General features: G+C 41.2%; 1 long non-coding RNA gene across 2 annotated transcripts in view; it reads left to right on the top strand.

Annotated features, from left to right (window-relative positions):
• Window positions 1–174: 174 nt before the first annotated feature.
• The window catches only part of LOC113955395, an 82,437-nt gene continuing 63,195 nt past the window's right edge, over window positions 175–19,416 (top strand). The window contains exon 1 of one of the 2 annotated variants that reach the window (XR_003530520.1): window positions 175–276. This is a non-coding gene — a long non-coding RNA (uncharacterized LOC113955395). Of the gene's footprint in view, window positions 364–19,416 lie in introns of both variants that reach the window. The other variant, XR_003530521.1, reaches the window with a different exon arrangement.

Below are 19,416 nucleotides of genomic sequence, written 5' to 3'. Positions count from 1 at the left end.
GGGACAGGACAAGAGGAAATTGCCTCAAACTGCACCAGGGGAGAGGTTCAGGTTGGACATTGGGAGGGATTTCTACCTGGAAAGGGTTGTCGGGCTGCGCAGGGAGGTGGTGATGTCATTATCAGTGGAGTGTTCCAGAAACGACTGGATGTGGCACTCAGTTTAGCTGACAAGGTGATGTTTGGTCAAAGGTTGGACTTGATGATCTTGGAGGATCACCTTAGTGATCCTGTGACTATAGCAAGCTCCTCTGACAGACCTAAGCAAGGGGAGATGGTGAGTCAGATCTGGGATATGTCTAGAAGATTCCAGTTGGGAATGGAGTCCAGGAGACTGGACTGGAGATGGAGCTACCCGGTGTTGGTAAAAGAACCTTATTTCTTACTTTTCATACTGGATAAATAGCAGCAGCATAGGTCTGGGGCTTTTTGGGGAGCCCAGTTAATGAGCTAAGATGGGGCAGAAGCCCTAGGGCTGAGGTCTCTGAGGGCCAGAGCCTGATAATAGAGTTCAGAATTGGTGGGCTTTTCATTTTTATGAAAAAGCAGTAACTAGTCAACATAGTGTCATGAAACATAGTTTGCAATTTCCTTTTTTCAAGGTAAAGCATAATTACAATTTTCTCCCTGATCAACAGCCTACTTTCTGAAAAAGGACACCAAAATGTATTGGTCAGAAACCAGTGAAAGTAATATGCCAATGAAGTGTGTGTATGTATGAGAAATGAAACAGAAGAATAACAGGAATAAGTGGTTTATCTTCTTGTAGGGTGAATGAAAACCATTTTTTCCAAAATACACAAATTTGGAAAAGTCTGAGAAGGTCCAACGGTCCAACAGTGTATTCTGTCATTCTAAGCCGTGTGTCCCTTGTCTTATTCTTGTCATGTTCTCATGGATTTCTCTTCAGATCCCTCAGTGAACAGTTGATTAGTGAAGCATCAATTCTGCTATCAAATAAGTAATGCCTCTGAATGTTAATAGGCACATCTTCATTTGAAGTGTTATTTCTCTTCAAAAGAACCTTATTAAGAAAATCTAAGTGACAGTTTCTGACACAAGAATAGCAATGTCAAATCTTTGAAATGCTGCCCAAAGGAATCTGTGTCTTGTTCTGGTCTTAGCTTAGCAAAAATGTGAGGAATCAAAATAGTTTTTTCACCGTTTTAAAGAGCAAATCCCATCAGTGCTGCCTGTGGATGAAGTGTGCTGCTGTATGGAGTTGGGCCACAATATGCACACTTTATCCCAGTCTTTCTAGACCATTTTGGGATAGGGAGAAGAGGAAGAAGTGGCAAAGATCTAAGTCCTTACTTTAAGCTGTCCCACAACTGAGCACTAGAAATATCTGGTCAAGATATAGGAAAGGGCTTTCATTAAAAATATCTGTGGAAAAAGTGGCCTTGACTCTTTGAAAAATCTTTGACAAATGTGGGCTAAGGTTACTTCTTGCTGTCAATTTTATTGTTTCAGTCATGATGAGAGATGCTAAAACACTATTAAAGAGGTTTCTCAGCTGTATTTCCAGTTCAACTAGAGTTAGGAAATCCTGCGAATCTCCTTGGGTGTTCCTGAAACTTCCAGCCCCAAACTGCAGATGCAAAAAAATCTGCATGAGATGAGTTATTTTACAACTTGTGGTACATCATTCTTGGGGGATCCATTAACCCTTTTCTGAGAGGCCATAAAAGATAATTATCATCATGCTTAGGTGCCCTAAACAGACTTGCACTTCTGCTGGAAAAAGTGCAAAGATGCAAAAACGTAAAAACTAAGTCTTGAATGAGTGCTTTGAATATCTCTGTCTACAAGGAACTCATCATGTCGCAAGTTTATCCTCAGTCATAACTTACATATGAAGACAGAACTTGAAGTTTTGTTTCTTGTTATGTATCCCTGAGCTTGTTTGCTGACTACTAATGATGGTAGTTTTTCCCTAAGTCACTAATCTTGCTTTTTTTCTCTCTGCCTGAGCACTGAGCTTAATTTCAGCTGCTCTATAAAACCTGTTTGAAATTAGTCAGTAAGTTCAAAAGCTGTTGGAGGTGAGAGGGACCCTGTGTGTGTACATGCCCATCCACATGTGTGGATGTGTTAATAAGCTGCTTAAGCTTCATTTCCTTAAGAAACAAAGCTAACAACCCAAGAAAATCAGACTAAAAATTATTATTTTTTTTAATGGAACAACTGTAGAAACAGATATTCGATAAGTTAAGCAGTTAATGGTGACTGCAATATATTAACAACCTACATGTCATAAATGCATAATGCTATGTGACCTTTTCACAGATCATGGAATCCTCGTGATTTGAAGGACGACTTATTACAGGATGGATGGATGGCAGGGAATAGATCAGAACTGTCTTCTGATAATAACACTGAAACTATTATTTGCCATGTCAGGTTATGATTTGTGTGTTTGCTCAAAGCATTCATCCAGTTGAGTTTGGGGTTATTTTGACTATGTGTTATCTGAAGTTACTTGCTTTGTGTGCAAGACTGAGAGCTGCCACAATTGTAATTATCCATTCTCCTTACAGACTCTGCTTTTAACACCCAAACTTACCATCATATGGCATTAAGTCTGGCAACACCTCATAGGTGTGTTTTACCAACAGATCCACAAAACTGGGATAATTTTAAAGAACTTGGTGGGTTTTTTCACATATGACTGTGTATATAGATGAAAACCATATTTGACTCACTTATAAAATATTCTGCTAAACTGCTTATACTTTAATAGTTACTAGTTGGCTCTTTTTTTTTTTTTTTTTGCAAGAGGAAGGTCAGTGTTTCTGATTCTTAGTAACATGTAACTGATGGAATGATAGCTTAATTCCCTGCCTCGACCATGAAGGGGATCCCAGGGTGCAAAGCTCTGGCATGGATAAAATCCATTCCACCATGGGGAGAGTCTGCAAGGCATATGCTCCCAAGTTGGTCAACGTTCCCAAATAAAATCTCCCTTGCTATTTGATTTGGGGGAAACTGCCTCGGCTCTCTTTGCAGGGGCTCTGATGATGTGCGTCAGTGGGGAAATTTGAGGAGGTAAATGATCACAGTTCATCAACAACTCTTCTTTTGCATCGGGTTTGTGATCAGCGGGTGTGCTGCTCCTGATGAGCTGCAAATGTGTACTTAATATTATATTAGCTGTTAACTCCCAAAGTCAACAGTTTCCCTGGTAAGTTCAGAACACTTAAAACATTGCTCTGTTTGAAAAAAAAAAGTAATACTTTTTTCAGTGCAAAAAGGCCTTATTGAAACATTTACAGATACTTTTATGATGTTACATTGCTTTCCTAAAACACAGATCAACCGTGATGGATGTGTTTGAATGTGTGTCGTCATCCTCCACCCCCTGTAGCCTCCAATTCCTCCTCAAGAGGGGAAAGCGTTTCTGCTTTTCTGGGATCTGGAGAAGGCCCAGGCTTGTAATGCTCTGTTCTAAGCATGATTGGAGCCTGAAGACCTAAAAGAAACATGTGGGGGCTAGTGGGAGCTTGCAGGGAGGGTGAGGGGTTTTGTCTCTTGAGTGTCCCATTTCCTGCCTGTGGAACACCAAGAGGAGAGACCCCTCAGTGCTTCCTGTAGCAGTCAGCCTGCTTATCCACCTGGGAGGGGAAAATGGGAACACCTCTTCTTGTGTATCACTCTTCTTGTGTTCTCTGTGACAGTGTAAGGGATTTGCCATAGGAACTCTGCTGGGGCTGTTGACTGCTAGTTCTGTGAAAGCTGAATTCCTGCATCTCTGGGTTTAGACTTCATGGCTATGAAGTTCAGTAGACAAGATGTGGTTTGATTCCTGATTCCAGTAAATGTCACTGATTTCTCTGTGGTAGCAGTAAGGGCTTGCTGTGGAAATGACAGTGCACTTGCAGCAGGGAATAAGGGGCCTGATCCAAAGCCCACTTTAACTGAGAGAAGCTTCTCTGTTCTCCTCAACATGGGGTGAATTAGGCTCCCACGTAAATATCAGTTCCTCCCACAGCAGCATTCACCTGTTTTAATGCTGCAGGAGGGATTAGTTACAAGCAAATGGTGTTTACCCAAACTCCAGGCTGGCAGTAAATCCTTATATAGGTACAGGAACAGAAGTGTGTGCTCTCACTGTGTGTTGTGCAGAGATGACAAGTAGTCAAATGGATCTTTGCTGCCTAAATAGCAGGGAAATGGTGAGCAGGAGAACAGTGGATGTGTGCATGTGTGTCCTGGGAATGCACAAGCATTCAGTGCTGCTCTGAGCATTCCAGAGCACTGCCATGCACTGTTTGGTTTGATCCTGGTGTGTAGCAAAAGTGGTGGGTTATGATCCCTCAAGCAGATGTTTAGAGGTCTGCCATAAACTTGGTCAGGACCTCAGATGCTTTAAGGGGGGTGGTAGGAAGGAGGATGGCCCTGACAGTACTGTTACACCTGAGATGGTGTGTCCCAAATGGTGGGTCCTGAGCTCTGGTGGGCTCTGAAGTGGTTCAAAGAGGTCCCAGGTTTTTTGGGTGCAGGTACAGCACTACCTGCAGTGAGTCCATGGTGTTCCTGGTCTAATGTGGTGTCACTGACCTATTGAGGTGGGGTTTTTTGTGTGGTTTTTTTTTTTTTTTAAATAGTGTGACAGTTTGATGATAATATAATGTAAAAGAGATGTTTGAGGAGTCTGGGGTTTCTCTTTGACCTGAGTTATTTGTCTGGAGTTTGTGTCTCTGTGCCACTGAATCATGTGTCTCTTTTTCTAGACTTCTGCAGCAGTTGATTTCTTTCAGGGTAAAAGGGATGAGAACAGGCTGTAATTACTGGCTGCAAGTGTTTAAACTGGTGTTATAATTGCTAAGTGCATTTAATGGATGGTAGGAACTCAGCACCTATGGGGTTGGGAGAGGGTCAGCTCTTGCATTTGGTGTTTGCAGCTGGTTTTTCTTTCTCCTTTCCCAGCCAGAGCCAGACTGCTGCCCAGGTTGTGTGAAGGTAGTTAAGCCAGAGGTGTCTGAAAGTCTGAGAAATGATGGTCAACCCTACTTGTTCATCTGACATCACAGGCAGGAACATATCATTGGGTTTTTAGAAACAGCCCTGATGAGAAACTAATACTCAATGGAAAGATCATTTAACTAGATAAAGTGGGAAATGGTGAATCACATCAGGAGTGTAAGAAGATAAAAATGCTTCCCAGGACACTTGTGCAGTTGAGTGAAAGGAAATCACAGGATGATTAATTCTACCTCGAGAGAAAACAGGGTTATTTCTAAGAATTTGGTAATGTAATGCAGTAATTACATCTATAAACTAGTAGAGGAATGCTGTGTGTTAAGGTCTTTAAATTAAAAGATGATTATGTGATTCAGAGATTTTTTTTATAAAGCTTTTCCTAATTGATTAGTTTAACTACTGACCCATTAGACTTTCTAATAAATACTCATTAATAGTTCTATAAATCAGTTAGTAGTTAAGACTAAGTAAGACACTAAAAAGTATGTTATTTCTAAACCTTATAGTATAGGTTGAAAGGAAAAAAATACGCTGCTCCTGTCTGCAATCACTTTGTAGTGGAGTTAGTCCTCATCACAAATGGAATTACTCCTGACTTGTTAATGTGAAGGGACTCAGGCAGTAGGTTTAGGTCTGTACTGTCTCTGTGGGTACTATATTTATAGTAAAGAGTGATATTTATGGCAAAGGCAGTTCTGTCATGGGTGGCATGAAGGTGCAGCCCATAACTCATCCTTTATTACAATGAAGGGAGAGCTATCTAAGCAATAAGAGATGCTTTGTCTCTCTTTTCTGGCACCTTTGTAGTGTATTTTGGAAGCTACAGGCTGGCAAACTGAGACTTGTCTGCAATCAAATGATAAGTACTGTGCAGCTGCCAAGGCTTGAGTTGAACCTCCTTCCACTCCTGCATTTTAATTCACCTCTGTGAGTCTCCCAAAATGGGTCTGAGTAAAAGTAACTGTGAGAGGAGGTGAACTCAAACAAGAACACACTTGCACTGTTTGCAGATGTGATAGCTTCTGCAATTTAAAGCAGCACTGAGGCTGCTCTTCCTTGTGACAAGGGTTCTTGGATCAGTTTTCAGCCCACCCTAGAAAATGCTGTCGGTTGGGGATACCCCAGAGTGTCCTTATTCACCTTCCCATGATGTGCTCTCAGTTGCTGCACTAACCCAGCATATCTGTGGGTTTAGCCCTGGTGAAAGGTGGTTTGCTGACAGCTCTGAAGACACGTGTTAAATCTACAGCCAGGTGTGAGCACCAGCTCAGCCCTGCCCTGCGGGGTGGCCTCCCATGGGACCAGAGAGCTGCCAATTCCTGCTTAATCCTTGGCCTTGCTGGGGCCACCAGCAAAAACACTAATGGGTACCACTTGTAAAGGCTTACTGGGACATGAATCAACAAGCCTGACCAGCAGCTGCCCCACAGCAGCTCCAGCACAGCTGCTGAGGGCAAGGACTTGCTGTCACTGCCGAGCTGAACTATGTTTGTGCCTGTGCTTCTGTGTGGAAGCTGTCAGTGCAAATCCCTGAGCATCCAGGCTCCTCTGGACCACAGCAACGGAACTAACAAAAAAAAAAATCTAAAAGAGGCATCTCTCCAAAGAGATTTGCCCAGAGACAAACAGAAGCTCTGCTACTGCCTGTCTTTCTGCTGAGATTACTTTCAGGCTGTCTCACACCTCAGAAGAAAGATGCTCTGTGACCAGAAGAGGGTTTTTTAGAGGCATGTGTGTATGTGTGTGTGTATATATATAGTGTCTCAGTCAAGTGTCTGGAAAGCATTTGAAGTAGAGGGCTAAGGGTGGGAGAGTAAGAAAACGTGTGAAACAAATTAAGGCTAAAAACTCCAGCCTTAAATCTGTGGCTCCAAGAGTCCTTTGTCTTTGATTCAAGGGATGTGAAATACCCGTGAGACAAGCAGCAATATTCTCTTGCGATTTTCCCCAAGTAGCTTTCCAGTTGGATTGACTTTTTGTGTCCTAGTAGTGTTCCTGGTAGTGAGGAAAAATGCACGGGGCTGTTTCCAAAGGTAATGCAGCTTCTGGAGCCCATAGATTTCTTATTCTGTGCTAGTGTCTGTAAACACACCAGACCTGTTTTAAATATAAAAATATGGGTTTTTTTTTTTTGCTCAGAATATAGTTGCTGCTTTTAAACTTGCACTGTACTTTGGTATAATGGGGGTAAACTAGGTTTCCTGTAGTCTGAAGAGGAAATGCCCATGGGAGATAGAAGGAAAGGAGAGAAACTTGGAATAGAGATACCTAATTGGAGCTTTTAAGGAGGAAGAAAATTAAACTTGCACTTCACTATTACTTTCATAATGTTACTGTATGGACAACATAAGAGTAAGATGAAAAGGCTTTAACATTCAACTTCTCTTTTCTATAGTCAATTTACTCCAACAATAGTCTTTCTCTGCAACCACCTCACTCAACAGAGGTCAAGTAAAGAAAGAAATGCAGAAATAATTGAAAAGCACTCCACTGAGGAATAACAAGTGTGTGTTTTTTTTTTTTTTCCCCTGTAGCCAAGACAGAGATAAATAATTATTTGTTAGAGCTATGAATCAACATATAAACATTAAGGGGGAAAAAAAAAAATCACCTGCTGGTTGTTGTATTTGTGATGAGACACCTGCTAGTATTTGGTACAGGGGTGACTGAGGTAAGAGGAGCTGCAACTTTGTGCTTCCACTGCCACAGCAAGTCAGCATATGTTCAGCAGACCACCTTGCTGGAAAATACCTGTTTGATGAAACATGAATTCGTTGGTTTTGTAAGAATTTCTGATTATGGAGACATGGGGAGAAGAGAGTACATGGACCATGAATTTCCCCAGAGATGCTACAGAAATGCCTAATGATTCAGATAACATTAAATGTCGGGACTCTCTCCTGGTGTTGCCGAGTAACAGATGCTCAGCAAAGGCTAAAGCAAGAGGGCATGACAGCCTTTCTCTTGAATACCTCCCTTCTTTCTCCTCTGGGCTTTCCTGAGGCAAAAGTTTCTTCTGGGTCACTGTTTAAAAGCCACTGATGGACTGAATCTTTCTCAACTTCTCCAAGTTTTCCTTAAAACTCCGTTACAGAGAATATCTTGTATGTGTTTTCTGTTTGTGATACTATAGAAATAATAATCCTGGTTTAGTGATGTTTTGAAGCCCAGTGTTACTTAGAGCTAGGGGGTAATCTCAGCTGACTTTAACAAAGTTACTGGCATGCTCAATATTTGATAGATAACTAAATAATCTGAGTCAGAAGGAGTGTGGTTTTTATCAGCCCTGCTAGAGATGAATGAAGGACATGTTTATAGCAACGTTACCCCAAACAGTACCAATAGGGATCTCTAAGAAAAGCACTTAATGCTTTGTATTTACACTTCTGCATTCCCAAATATGGCATAAGAAGTCTGGGTAAGACTCAGGTTCTTTCTTATTCTAAATACTTAAACCCACTATCTTGTAGTAGTGACTCGTAGCTCTGCTATCCAGGAGACAATGTAATTCGATGTATTTCTTTACTAGTATTATTCCAGAGGATTATGGTCTTGCTCTTCCCTTAATTTTGTCCAATTATTCCTTCAGAGATGATAATGTATAAAGACAAGCGATTTATTCCTGCCTCTTATCTACTACTAGAGTTTTTGGCTTCCTCTGGGAGGCTGTTTTGCACTCCAATGGGTTTGTTATTGCAAGTCAGTAATTCCCTCTTTTTTTTCCCTCACTACCTTCCACTACAGCATCTCATGAAAGTCCTCAGGAAAGCTTTTCTCTGCTCTCTGAGAGCTGGAGATTGTGCCAGGATCCACCTCTTCTCTACTTACCAGGGTGTTTATTTTGCTTTAGCTTTGCTGTCTTCACGGCTGTTGCTTTATCTTAATTGTCGCCTATAGTGGTGGGCTCTACAGGTTAATGGTGCAACAGATTATTAAGTAGTCTGCCTTTTCCAGTCTCACCTGACTGCCTCATTCACTACTTCATGCTCTTTTCTACTTGATGCTCTTTTCTTTAAAAAAAAAAAGGCAACAAAAGCAGACAGCTCTTTTAAATTATTGGTTTTAAATGAGTTTTCCATTCTCCTGCCGTGTCAATACCTTCCTTTGCAACTTAGCCTTTGACTTTACAATACTTGCAGTACTTCCCAAGCATCTTGAGTGTCTCTGTTGTAAAGATTTAGGTACTAAGCTAGTTTCCAAGTGTTTTTAAGTGCATTAATGGAGGATGTAAATCCAGTTGATGGTGACTGTCCAGACCACAGTAAGCCATTATTTCATCTTCTTTTTCTTAGTGGTGTATGTATGAGGTGATTTCCTAAAAAGGGGGAGAGCTTGTGACATATCCTGTAGGTCATTAAACATTCTCAAGCTGAAGATGAGAATCTGGGGGTGGGGGGAGGAAAGGCTGTGCTTGCTCTGGAGCTCCTTCTTGGGAAATAAACAAATCTGGGGCTTTGCATTATGCTTATTGGAGAGATCTGTGTTCCTATTTCTGGAAAAAATTCCTTAGTTATCCCAAACCCATAAAATATTTATATCTTTGCAAGCTGAAAGTAACCGTCTGACTAGGCATCAGTAGCTCTCCCGTAGGTTTTTCAGAGCCCGGTCCCATTGAGCTTCCTCCTCTTATTCCACTTCTCTGTTATTCTCCCAATTTTTGTTGCTTTTCAGTTTAAGTTCAGTGAGCATCATACTTCTACTCTTTTTTGCCTGCATGAAAGGGTGGTACAGAGAAAACGTCTCACAGTAAAATACAGCCATTATGAAGCACATCTTTGGTAGGTAAACTCTTCTCCAGGCTTTTCCCATTTTCTGTAGTGGCTCCTTGGGCCCTAAGCAGGTTGGCTCTGTATATATATATTACTTGTATGTAGTTAATAAGTTACTGGGAACCACCTATGTCTGAGCAATCTCATCACTTAGATACTGTGTGTAGGGAAAAAATGCCCTCTGTTTCTCTCTCTCTATATCACTGTTTGCAGTTCATAACAGGAAAAGAGTGTCAGCTCCTCATGCTAAAGAGTTCTTGCCTCAGGTCTATGCTAACAAGAATAGAGGAGTTTTTTTCCTCATTTAAAAACCGCTCCTCTACCTCTACACTTGAAGGTTTTGTGGTGGTGTTTTTTCACTATTTTTTCTTTTTTGTTGCCTTTTTAATGTTTAGGGGACTTGTTTAAAATTCCTGATCGTGGTCTTTAAAATAACTCTCTAAATTTAGGTATGCCTTGTCCCCTGCCCTGGGACTAGTTTGCATTGCATGGTACAGAGCTGGGCAGAGGCCATTTGAGTTAGGGCTGAGTGGCCCAGCTTGGACAGCAGGAGCAGGCAAACTGTGGCTCTGGATGCCCTGGCAGTGCCAGTTTAATCTGTGGTGTGGTTTTATCCCACTTCCAGGATTCAAATGTGATGTTCTGCCTGGAGCAGTAAGATGGACCAGATCCCATGGAGTGCCTCTGGGCCCTCTGCCTACTGCTGCATTAGGCAGTGTACCTGTGCCTGTAAGGAACTGGTTTTCATGGGGAATATGTTTTCTTATCTTCCAGAATAGGTTTTCTTATCTCATGTGTGCTGGCAAAGGGTCAAAAACGCTGTGTAAGCAGAACCATGCATATATTTGCGGATCTCCTAGAGCAAGGAAGAAAAGGGATGCCTGTGTGTGTATGTAAAACAGTGCCTTGTTGGCTTCAAAAATATATATTTTATTTCTTTAAGGAAAACTTATCGTACTTCTGTCACGGCTCTCCCTGCACCGACATATACTTGTGATAATTTTGTTTAATTCCCTACTTTGAGTGTTTCCCTGCTAGCCCTGGACCTAAGAAACCCCAAATGTGGAGCTTTATGTGGAACAGACATAATGCAAAGGAGATAAAGCAACTGTTAAGCAAAAAGTACAGCAATTCAGTATAGCATAACCAACATGCTGTCAGCATGAGTGCTGCCAATAAAATACTGCAATAAGACAGGCACAGCACTGAGAGGTGCTGGCTGTTAAAATCCATACTCCTGATGAGGAACACATGAGCAGCAAGCTGGTTAACTGCTGGTGCCTGCTCTCTGAAGCCCCCCTCTGTTCCTGGCCCTTCCTTCAGAGCTTGTGAGTCACTTCCCCTCTTCCCTGAAGAGAAGCTCTTTAGAAAACAGTGTCCCAGGGCGCCGTGTTTATTGACTTTTGCGGACTCTCAGAACAAAAATCATTCCACATACCTGCAGAGATGTTTTTCCCTAACTGCTGACTCCATAGATTCTCCCTGAGTGTTGAAAGTCAAGCTGTTTTCCTTTTGATTTAGGGTCTTGTTGAAGATGCAAACCCCCAGGACAAATGTTACTTTTGGGCATGCCATGAATGCCTCTGAAGCCTGGCTCCCCACAATCTTCCCCCAGCACACATGTGACAAGGGCCAAAGGGGTTTGCAGCCACCTCTTCCTACAGGGTGGAGGTTGACATGACTACTGGGAGGAGGGTGTCAGTGATGATGATGATGGGCAGCTTGATTTGCCCATGTTCAGTAAAACAGGGATTTACCCAGGAGGGAGTTTTGGAGTTGAAGGGCTCTATGCCAATTCTTAGCCTGGGACTGAGTACTCCTGGTAACAATTCAAGGTCTCTGGGAATTCCAATGAGTGATCTGAAGGGTCAGACATGCTTGAGTTTTCTTTCTCCCCCTATCCCTCCTCCTCCTCCCTTTTTTTTTTTTTTATTTTCTTTAGGGTAGAAAAGGTCCCGAGAGGTGTGATTGCTTCAGTTCATAAACCCTTAGTGGGAATCTTTGGGAAGTGCTTGATACTTGCTGCTCACCATCAACTGTGAAGTTGTGTTGCTTCTGTAGCAACCAGGGATGTTATCAACACAAGACAGACCTAACTTTAGGAACAACCAGATGCAGAAACTGCTGTGTAGTGTCCCCAACTCAAGGAAGGGTCAGCAGCTCTGCCATCCCTCTCCCAGCTCCCCTGCTGTACTGGGGACTGGATTGAACCTTAACAGCGTGGGCCTGGCTGGCTTGGAGTTTATCTCCAAACCTTATTGATGTACAGATTAGCAGCCTCTTAGAGTTGTCCGTGTTTTATGCCCTTTATGTTTGTTTCAAATAGTGGCAGTGCTCAGGAGCTCTTTGTATAATAACCACCAAGAGAGTATTGAAAACATCCCTCTGTGTAGGGGGAAAATAGAGAATCTGAGAGCATGTTTCCCTGGGAAAAGATAATTTATATGTGCTTTCCAGTACTCTCTGCAGTTAAATGGCTTCTCGGTCTGATTCACCAGTATATTAAAGCTGTTCTTTAGCTCTCTGAAAGCACAAAATAGCTTTATAGTAGATCAAGTAATCACTGGAGAGTATCTCCTGGTGTTGGAGGACCTTATGCCTGGTAAGGTTGTCATGGCAGCTCCAATGTCATTCCCTTTCTAGGCTGTCAGCATCAGGGATACACCCAGTGAAAGATCCAGCATCAGTTTTTCCTAGGATCACCACCTCCCTGGGATTTTCAGCTGGTTCTGGGTCTGGCAGTTGCCCTGGCTTTTAGTAGGGACAGATAGAGCTCAGCTAGACTCTGCAATCAAAAATCTTGTTTAGACATCAATGATTGTTTCTTTTTTAGTGTGGAATGCTCCTTGGATGAATCGGAACATTGGGCCAACCTGTTTCAAATTTAGTGTACAGGTTTCCGTTTTAAATTGCAATAGATGATCATTAAAACTAAATTATCACTCTGGATTTGAAAGTAATTTAATTGTATATATATTTTCACTTCTCAAAGCATGTGTGTGTTTATTTTCATACAGAGAAGTATTAATTTTCATAATGACTGTACTGAGTCTGAGTGCAATTCTGGTGAGAAGGATTAAATTTGATTTGCAGACTTGAGCTCAGTCATGGAAACAGGACCCAGGTGTTCCTCTTCATTTCAGTCTTTTTTTAACAACATCACTGCTTTTAACTATGAATTTTTAAATACACTGTCTAGTTAATGTGAGTAGCATTCCTTGTACACAATGGATTTACATCATACAAAACAAAGTTAACATCCAACAGGTTATGGTATGGCCAAGACCACTATAATATTGGAAGAATAAAGGGTCTTAATGGCATGTGCATCTTGCAGGCAGCAAAAGATCCACTGTGGGAGAAACTTTCTTTTCTTTTAAGCAGCAGTATAAGCTACTCTGTGCCTATAACAGCACTTCTTTCCTGGACTACAAACCACCCACATCTCCACCCTCACTAAATCCAGAACGCTATCACTTAGAATACTGTTTATTAGTTTCTAGAATCAGTCAGTAACAGCATTCTTCTGCTCATAAAGTTCAGTAAATGACTCTTTTCAGACAGAAAATTTCTTAAATTTTGACCAGGATGCATGACTGGAAAAGGCTTAGTAAATTAAAATCTGGGAGAAGCAGCAATGCCTTATTTTTAATGGAGAGAAAATTGTTCTGTAGATGCTTTTCTTCATGCCTTAATTTTGAGCTCTGCAATATTTATTGGATACGACAGTGAAGAATAATCATACCTTTTTGCTTTCCCTGTGTTTTTTAAATGAAAGGGTGAATGTGGTGTGTAAGCACCATGGCCATCACAGCCAGCTCCTCCAGGAGAGGTCACAGTGTGTGGTCTGGTTGCTCAAATCATTAAGGTACAGCCTGTGGCATATTCTGAAGTGATCACATATCACTGCTGGGATATGCAGCCAAGAATGGCTTCACCCACCAGGATCAGCTGTGAGGGCTTTAGGGTGGGTTGGTTGTTTGCTGCTCTAACCCCCAAACAACTTACCTTTCCTCAAACACATGGTACTTGGTTTGAAGTCTTTTTTTATGCCCGATTTTTTTTTTTCTGTGCAAGACTGCAGAAAAAAATCTCAATATTTTGTTGCTTTTAATATTTGTAGTTCTTATTTTATCTTACCTTGGTGGTAAGATAGGCCCCAGAACAGTAGAACTACTAGCCAAAATATTTCTAACCTTTTGAAAACAACATTATTTCCACCTGGATATGTCAGCTGATGCTCTGATTTTTGAGGTTGAGTGTTTTTGTATGCAGACAAAGCCAACAGTTGCAGTTTTCCAGATTCTCTATTATTATTTGGGACATCATCCAATTACAGTAAATAGCACAGGGACAAAACTGACTGCTATAACCAGGCAGATATGTTAATTGAAAATGAGTTAATGATCTAGAATTCACCTCTTACTGCTGAAATTATTTGAAGACCTAATAAAACTGGGGAATGTTGTAAAATTGCTTGAGGAAGGTTAGGGCAGCTAGTGGCTCATGCTGTGTTGCAAGGGAAAGTTTTTACTGTGGAAAAAACTTGATTATGGGGCAGATGGAAGTGTTCAGACACTCTTTGAATGCGTTCTCTGATTTCATGTGGACACTTTGAGTCTCTGGTTTTGGGTGTCCAGAGGGTAGTAACCTCATGTCACTGAGAGAGGAATGGTTTGCAGGTCCTGCTTGCTTCCAGGTGGGGTTTGAAGACTTCTCATTGTGTTGGGTCCCTGTCACCTCAGACTGGTTATCTAAAAAATGAGGCACTTGTCACTTGTGTGATGGAGGTATTTAAAAACTGTGTGAATGTGGCACTTAAGGGACACAATTTAATGGTGGCCTTGGCAGTGTGATGTTAGTTAAGGTTGGCCTTGATGATCTTAGAGGTCTTTTTCAACCTAAATGATTCTATTCAGACTGTAAGAGGTGTGCTGTGATCTAAAGATTTGAGGTGTGATCTCTAACAAATTAGGAGGGATAGTTAAGGCTGGCCCACTGTGTCCCCTTAATAAACTGTTCCTAAGCCCAAAACTTATTTCATCTTTGTACAGTTTGAATAACAAATTAAATTTTAACTACTATTTTAAGATTATTTACTTGTATATGTGCATTAAAATGTAGCAGTACTGGCTTCAGCCTTTTTGATGTATTGAATGGTACACAGACTGAATATTATGGCTTTGGTTAGTCCTAATAAAAGCAATTTTCCAGTTTATCTATGTATCCACACACTTATAATTGGGTAAAAAAAGCCTTAAAACTAATAATTACCATCTCAAATGCTTGCATCAGGCAAACACCCCAAGCAACACCTCCAGCAGTACTGCTCCTGGAACTGAAAATTGCATCCTTAGGTTCCCATTTACCTCCCAAGGATTTCCTTGGGACTGTTCCTCCCTTGCCTGGCACTTGTTTTCAGTCTACCTCTGCATCCTGTCCCTGGGTGGCTGTTGTACCTATGGAACAAATTCCTTGGCAGACAGGAAGAATATCTTACTTACCTTCTTGACCTTTATTGCCTTTGCTGTCTCTAATCTAGAATCAAACTTCAAGGCTGGCATTTGTAGTTGCTCTTTTTATACAGAAGAAAATGTTGTAACCTGTCATAATTAATACCCAGTGTGTTTTGCTAATAGTGCAGCTCACTAATCTGCTCAAATCTTGTGTTGGTGGGAAAATATTTTGGAAGAAGAAATAAAAGTGAAATAACCGTTACATGTGTAAAAGTTTCATGCATTTTAATGGAAATGAATAGTAGTAATACTGCTTAATTAGAAGCTATATTAGGAGAAATCAATTGCTGAAAGAAAATATTTCTGATATAATGCACTGCAGTGTTAAGGGAAATCCAAACAAATCTGTGCACGTGTGTTACTCCTTAGATGCTTCCCGGGCTTGTTTTTAATGAGGCTTTTGTCTCCCACAGTCACTGCTAACACAGAGAAATTTGGAGCCACTTCTTCTCTCTTATCGTGCTGTGTGCCTGAAACCTGCCAGCTGAGGTGTGGCTCATCACACAATAAATGTTAGCATTGGATGTCCACTCTGATAATCTTACAGTTTGCTTTGTTTGACAAGTCTCTCGTGTATGGATGTTTGTTTAGTTACGGTAATTTCACGAGCTACAAATGAGGCTGCACGTTGACCAAGTCGTGCTGAAACAAGTACAAGGGGAGAACCAGTGCTTGAATCAGCAAGTTGCCAGTCTGTCAGCTGAGTTTATGGCTCTGCAGAAAACAGGGAGATCGATACAAGAACAATAGAGGCTGTTGGAATGTTTGAGCCTTGGAAGCAGATTAAACCACTTTTTGATTTTTGTAGAGTTGAGGTTTTGCATGGACACGTTCTCTCGTGCATGTTTCAGAACATAATTCATTGTGTGACTAACATTCCAATGCTATTTACTTGAATACATTATGAAAAGACAACCTGGTGTTCTCAGCCACACATGTTTTTGGAAAGCTTCCAAATGCAACATTACTGTACCTAGAATAATCCAGAGGGGAGTTGGGAAACTTAATGTAGGTTTATTCTTTTTTTCTTTTAAAAGGAATTGAAGTCTGATACAGTTTCATTCTTTAAAGGGAGATTACTGAGCAGTTAAAGTGTGGGAGGTGCTCAACCTTTTCGTGTCTGTAGAAGGGGAAAGGCTTTTGTTGAAGGCAACAAGAGATGCTCTGCACTTTATGGCTACTGCTTCAATAAATTTCCTTCTGGTACATTTTACACATGGGTAGTGTAATGCATTTTTTGGTATAATATAAATCTATGCAAACTGTGTGCCTAAATTTTCGGTCGCTGTGTGTGGATGCTTATAGTTGTTTGTTGTGTTAAGCATCAGTAATTCTGCCCCCTACCCCCAAAAAACCTGTTTTCACTCAGATTAGTGCATGCTCAGGTTGTGCTGTGTGTGGATTCCTTTCTCAATAGAATGGTCAATAAGAATTAAATACTGCTGAGTTTACACATGCTTCATTCTTTTTTTTGCCACTGTGTGCTGGTTTTGGTTGGAGTAGAGTTAACTTTCCTCATAGTAGCTAGTACAGGGCTGTGTTTTGGATTTGTGCTGGAAACAGTGTTGATAATTTGAGGATGTTTTAGTTAGAATCACAGAATTATTTAGGTTGGAAGAGAACCTTTAGTCCAGTGATTTCATCGCACTGACAAGGTCACCACTAAACCATGACCTCGAGTGCCACATCTGTTCGTCTTTTAAATACCTCCAGGAATGGGGACTCAACACTTCCCTGTTCCAGGGGCATGACAACCATTTTGGTGAAGAAATTTTCACTAATATGCAACCTAAATCTTCCTAGGTGCAACTTGATGCTGTTCCCTCTTATCCTGTTGCTTATTACTGAGAAGAAGACTGATCCTTACCCCCTTTATAAGCTCCTTTCAGGTAGTTTTATAGAGCTGGTTGATGAAACACAGAGAGGAGGAGAAGGAAGCAATGCTGTTCCCTATCATCTATGATCTCTGCAGTTGCAGCTTCGCCCAGCATGCAATGTGTGTGCATGGAATTCCATAAATCTTGGTGAGGTGGATTTGAGCCCAGTCTCTCACACCTGAGTTTTCTAACTGCCAAGCTGCCATTGGGAATTTTGGGATGAGCGTCTCTATGTGCCTTTCACTTATGCTGTCAATGCCCTGGTTCTGGGTGAGGATGTGTAAGAGGCTGTGGATTCTGTCTGTCTCTGGAGACAGAGAAGTCTACAGGCAGTTAGTGTTAAGTGCTTAATATTGAGATTTTCAGAGTAGCACAGAAAAGCCAAAGGCTGTTCTTCATCCATTCAACAATCTCAACCCTTGATACTCCTGCAGCTTGTTTGGTTTGTGTCAAACATCCTTGTTGGAGACTCCAAAACAAAGGACTATTTTCAAGATTTTTTGTTTGAAAAGCAGCACATGCCCCTTGCAACGGAGGGTAGAGGTGCTGGTGGGAAATCCTGGCTGCATGTGCTCAAGTACAGCCCTTGGTTACACAGAGTTTCTCTTCCAAAGCTGAGCTCCTGAACTGGGAACTGGAGTGCTGGGACCGGCTCCTATTTCTCCCATCTCCACACTTATCTAAGGCATAACTTAAGGTTTAACTCCTGAGATGTGTGTAGACCAAGCAGTGGCAGCAGGAGGGGAGTCACCTCTGGTCAAATGTGTAATTGGCTGTACTAGAAGACCAGGGCTGGCTTAATTCTCCCTAAATTTACTAGCACAAAAAAAAGTTAAGAACCAAGTGGTTCTTAGGTGGATATCTTCTCTCCTCCTGTAGCCAATGCAGTGGGAATAACCTCTTCTAACTTCCGGAGCTTTCTCAGTCCTCTCCTTAATCATTGGAAAGGTAAATGTGGTGAGTCATTTCACAGATGGCTGTTGTAAAATAAGATGAATCATTCTCTGTGAGGACTTTTCCTTTGTCTATAGGAGCTGCTTCAATGACCAGAGGGTTCAGGTTAAGTAAGGAGGTGTTTGTCTATGGTCTCCCTTTTCCAGTGAGGATTGCTTCTGGAGGAGATAGCTAAGGATGTTGTCCTCCTAATTCAGATGTGTATCTTAGATTCTTAAACTTAGCTTGTCCAAAACCTGCCTTTTGTTTAAAAGTAGGTTAAAACTTTAATGGATATAATTTAAGGGATAACTTTTATCTTGGTCTGAACAAGATCAAAGACATCTCAAAATTACATTGTGGAACAAATGATGTGCTCTTTGTCTCTTTGGAAGCAATAATGCAACTGAAAACCAGTTTTTGAGCCTGTTTTCTACTCAGGGTATTGAATCCCTTATGAATACTGCTGTGCTGCACGTACTGAGTTCTTGTAGAGTAAGGTAGAAACAGAGGTTGATTTTTAAACATCTTTATTTAAAACCAAGATATGTTTGGCAACTCAGAAAAATGTAGTCAGGGAAATGGCAAAAGGACTATAACACTTTTTTCCAACTTGGTACGAGCTTATTGCATCTGTTTGTTAAATAATAAAAAATCATCCTTCATTAAAAAGGAAGTCTGAAGTACTCCCAGCACCTAAAAAATGTGTTGGTTTTTTTTTAAATATAAATAACAGAAGTATAAATATGATGTCTGCAAAATCAGAGGCTTTTGACTGTCCCTGTTTACAAGTTGCTGTGTCTCCAGGGTGGCACAGGTGTGCCATCAAATCTGATGTTGCTGTCCTTGTTGCATAGCTAGGAAACGAAACCTCTGATATTATGCTTGGCTTTTCACTGATAAATACTGAAATATTCCAGCTAGAATAGACATGAGTGCAGTGGAACAATCTGATCTCCCTCCATCCTGAGGATGTTGCTGACTTAGGGCTGCTTCATAAATTTCTACTGGTGTTAGCAAGAAATAAAAGGCAGATATCTGGACTGCTCATCTTGGATGGTGTAGTAACTTCAAAAAAAGATTGGTGTGCTAATCAAAGGCTAATGCAGAGGCTGCTGGGAAAATATCAGAGCAAAGGACTGGTTTCAGTAGTTTTCTGTGTAGAGTCTTGAACTAAAGGAGTGAATATTAATGGAATTGTGATGCCAGGAGCCTTTGCAAATGTGTGTGTGTGGTGTCTTCAGAGGTGACTGTGTTTTCCTTTGCTTGGCAATCTTTTGTTCTCCTGCAGGCAGAGCAGTACTTTGACTCAGGAGCTGGCTGGTGTTTGATCATAGAG

The sequence above is a fragment of the Corapipo altera genome, unplaced genomic scaffold (assembly GCF_003945725.1).
Source record: "Corapipo altera isolate COAL_440 unplaced genomic scaffold, ASM394572v1 239, whole genome shotgun sequence".
In the NCBI taxonomy this organism is placed as follows: domain Eukaryota; kingdom Metazoa; phylum Chordata; class Aves; order Passeriformes; family Pipridae; genus Corapipo; species Corapipo altera.
Note: the sequence above shows the minus strand (reverse complement) of the source record. Positions and strands in the feature narration are given on the sequence as shown.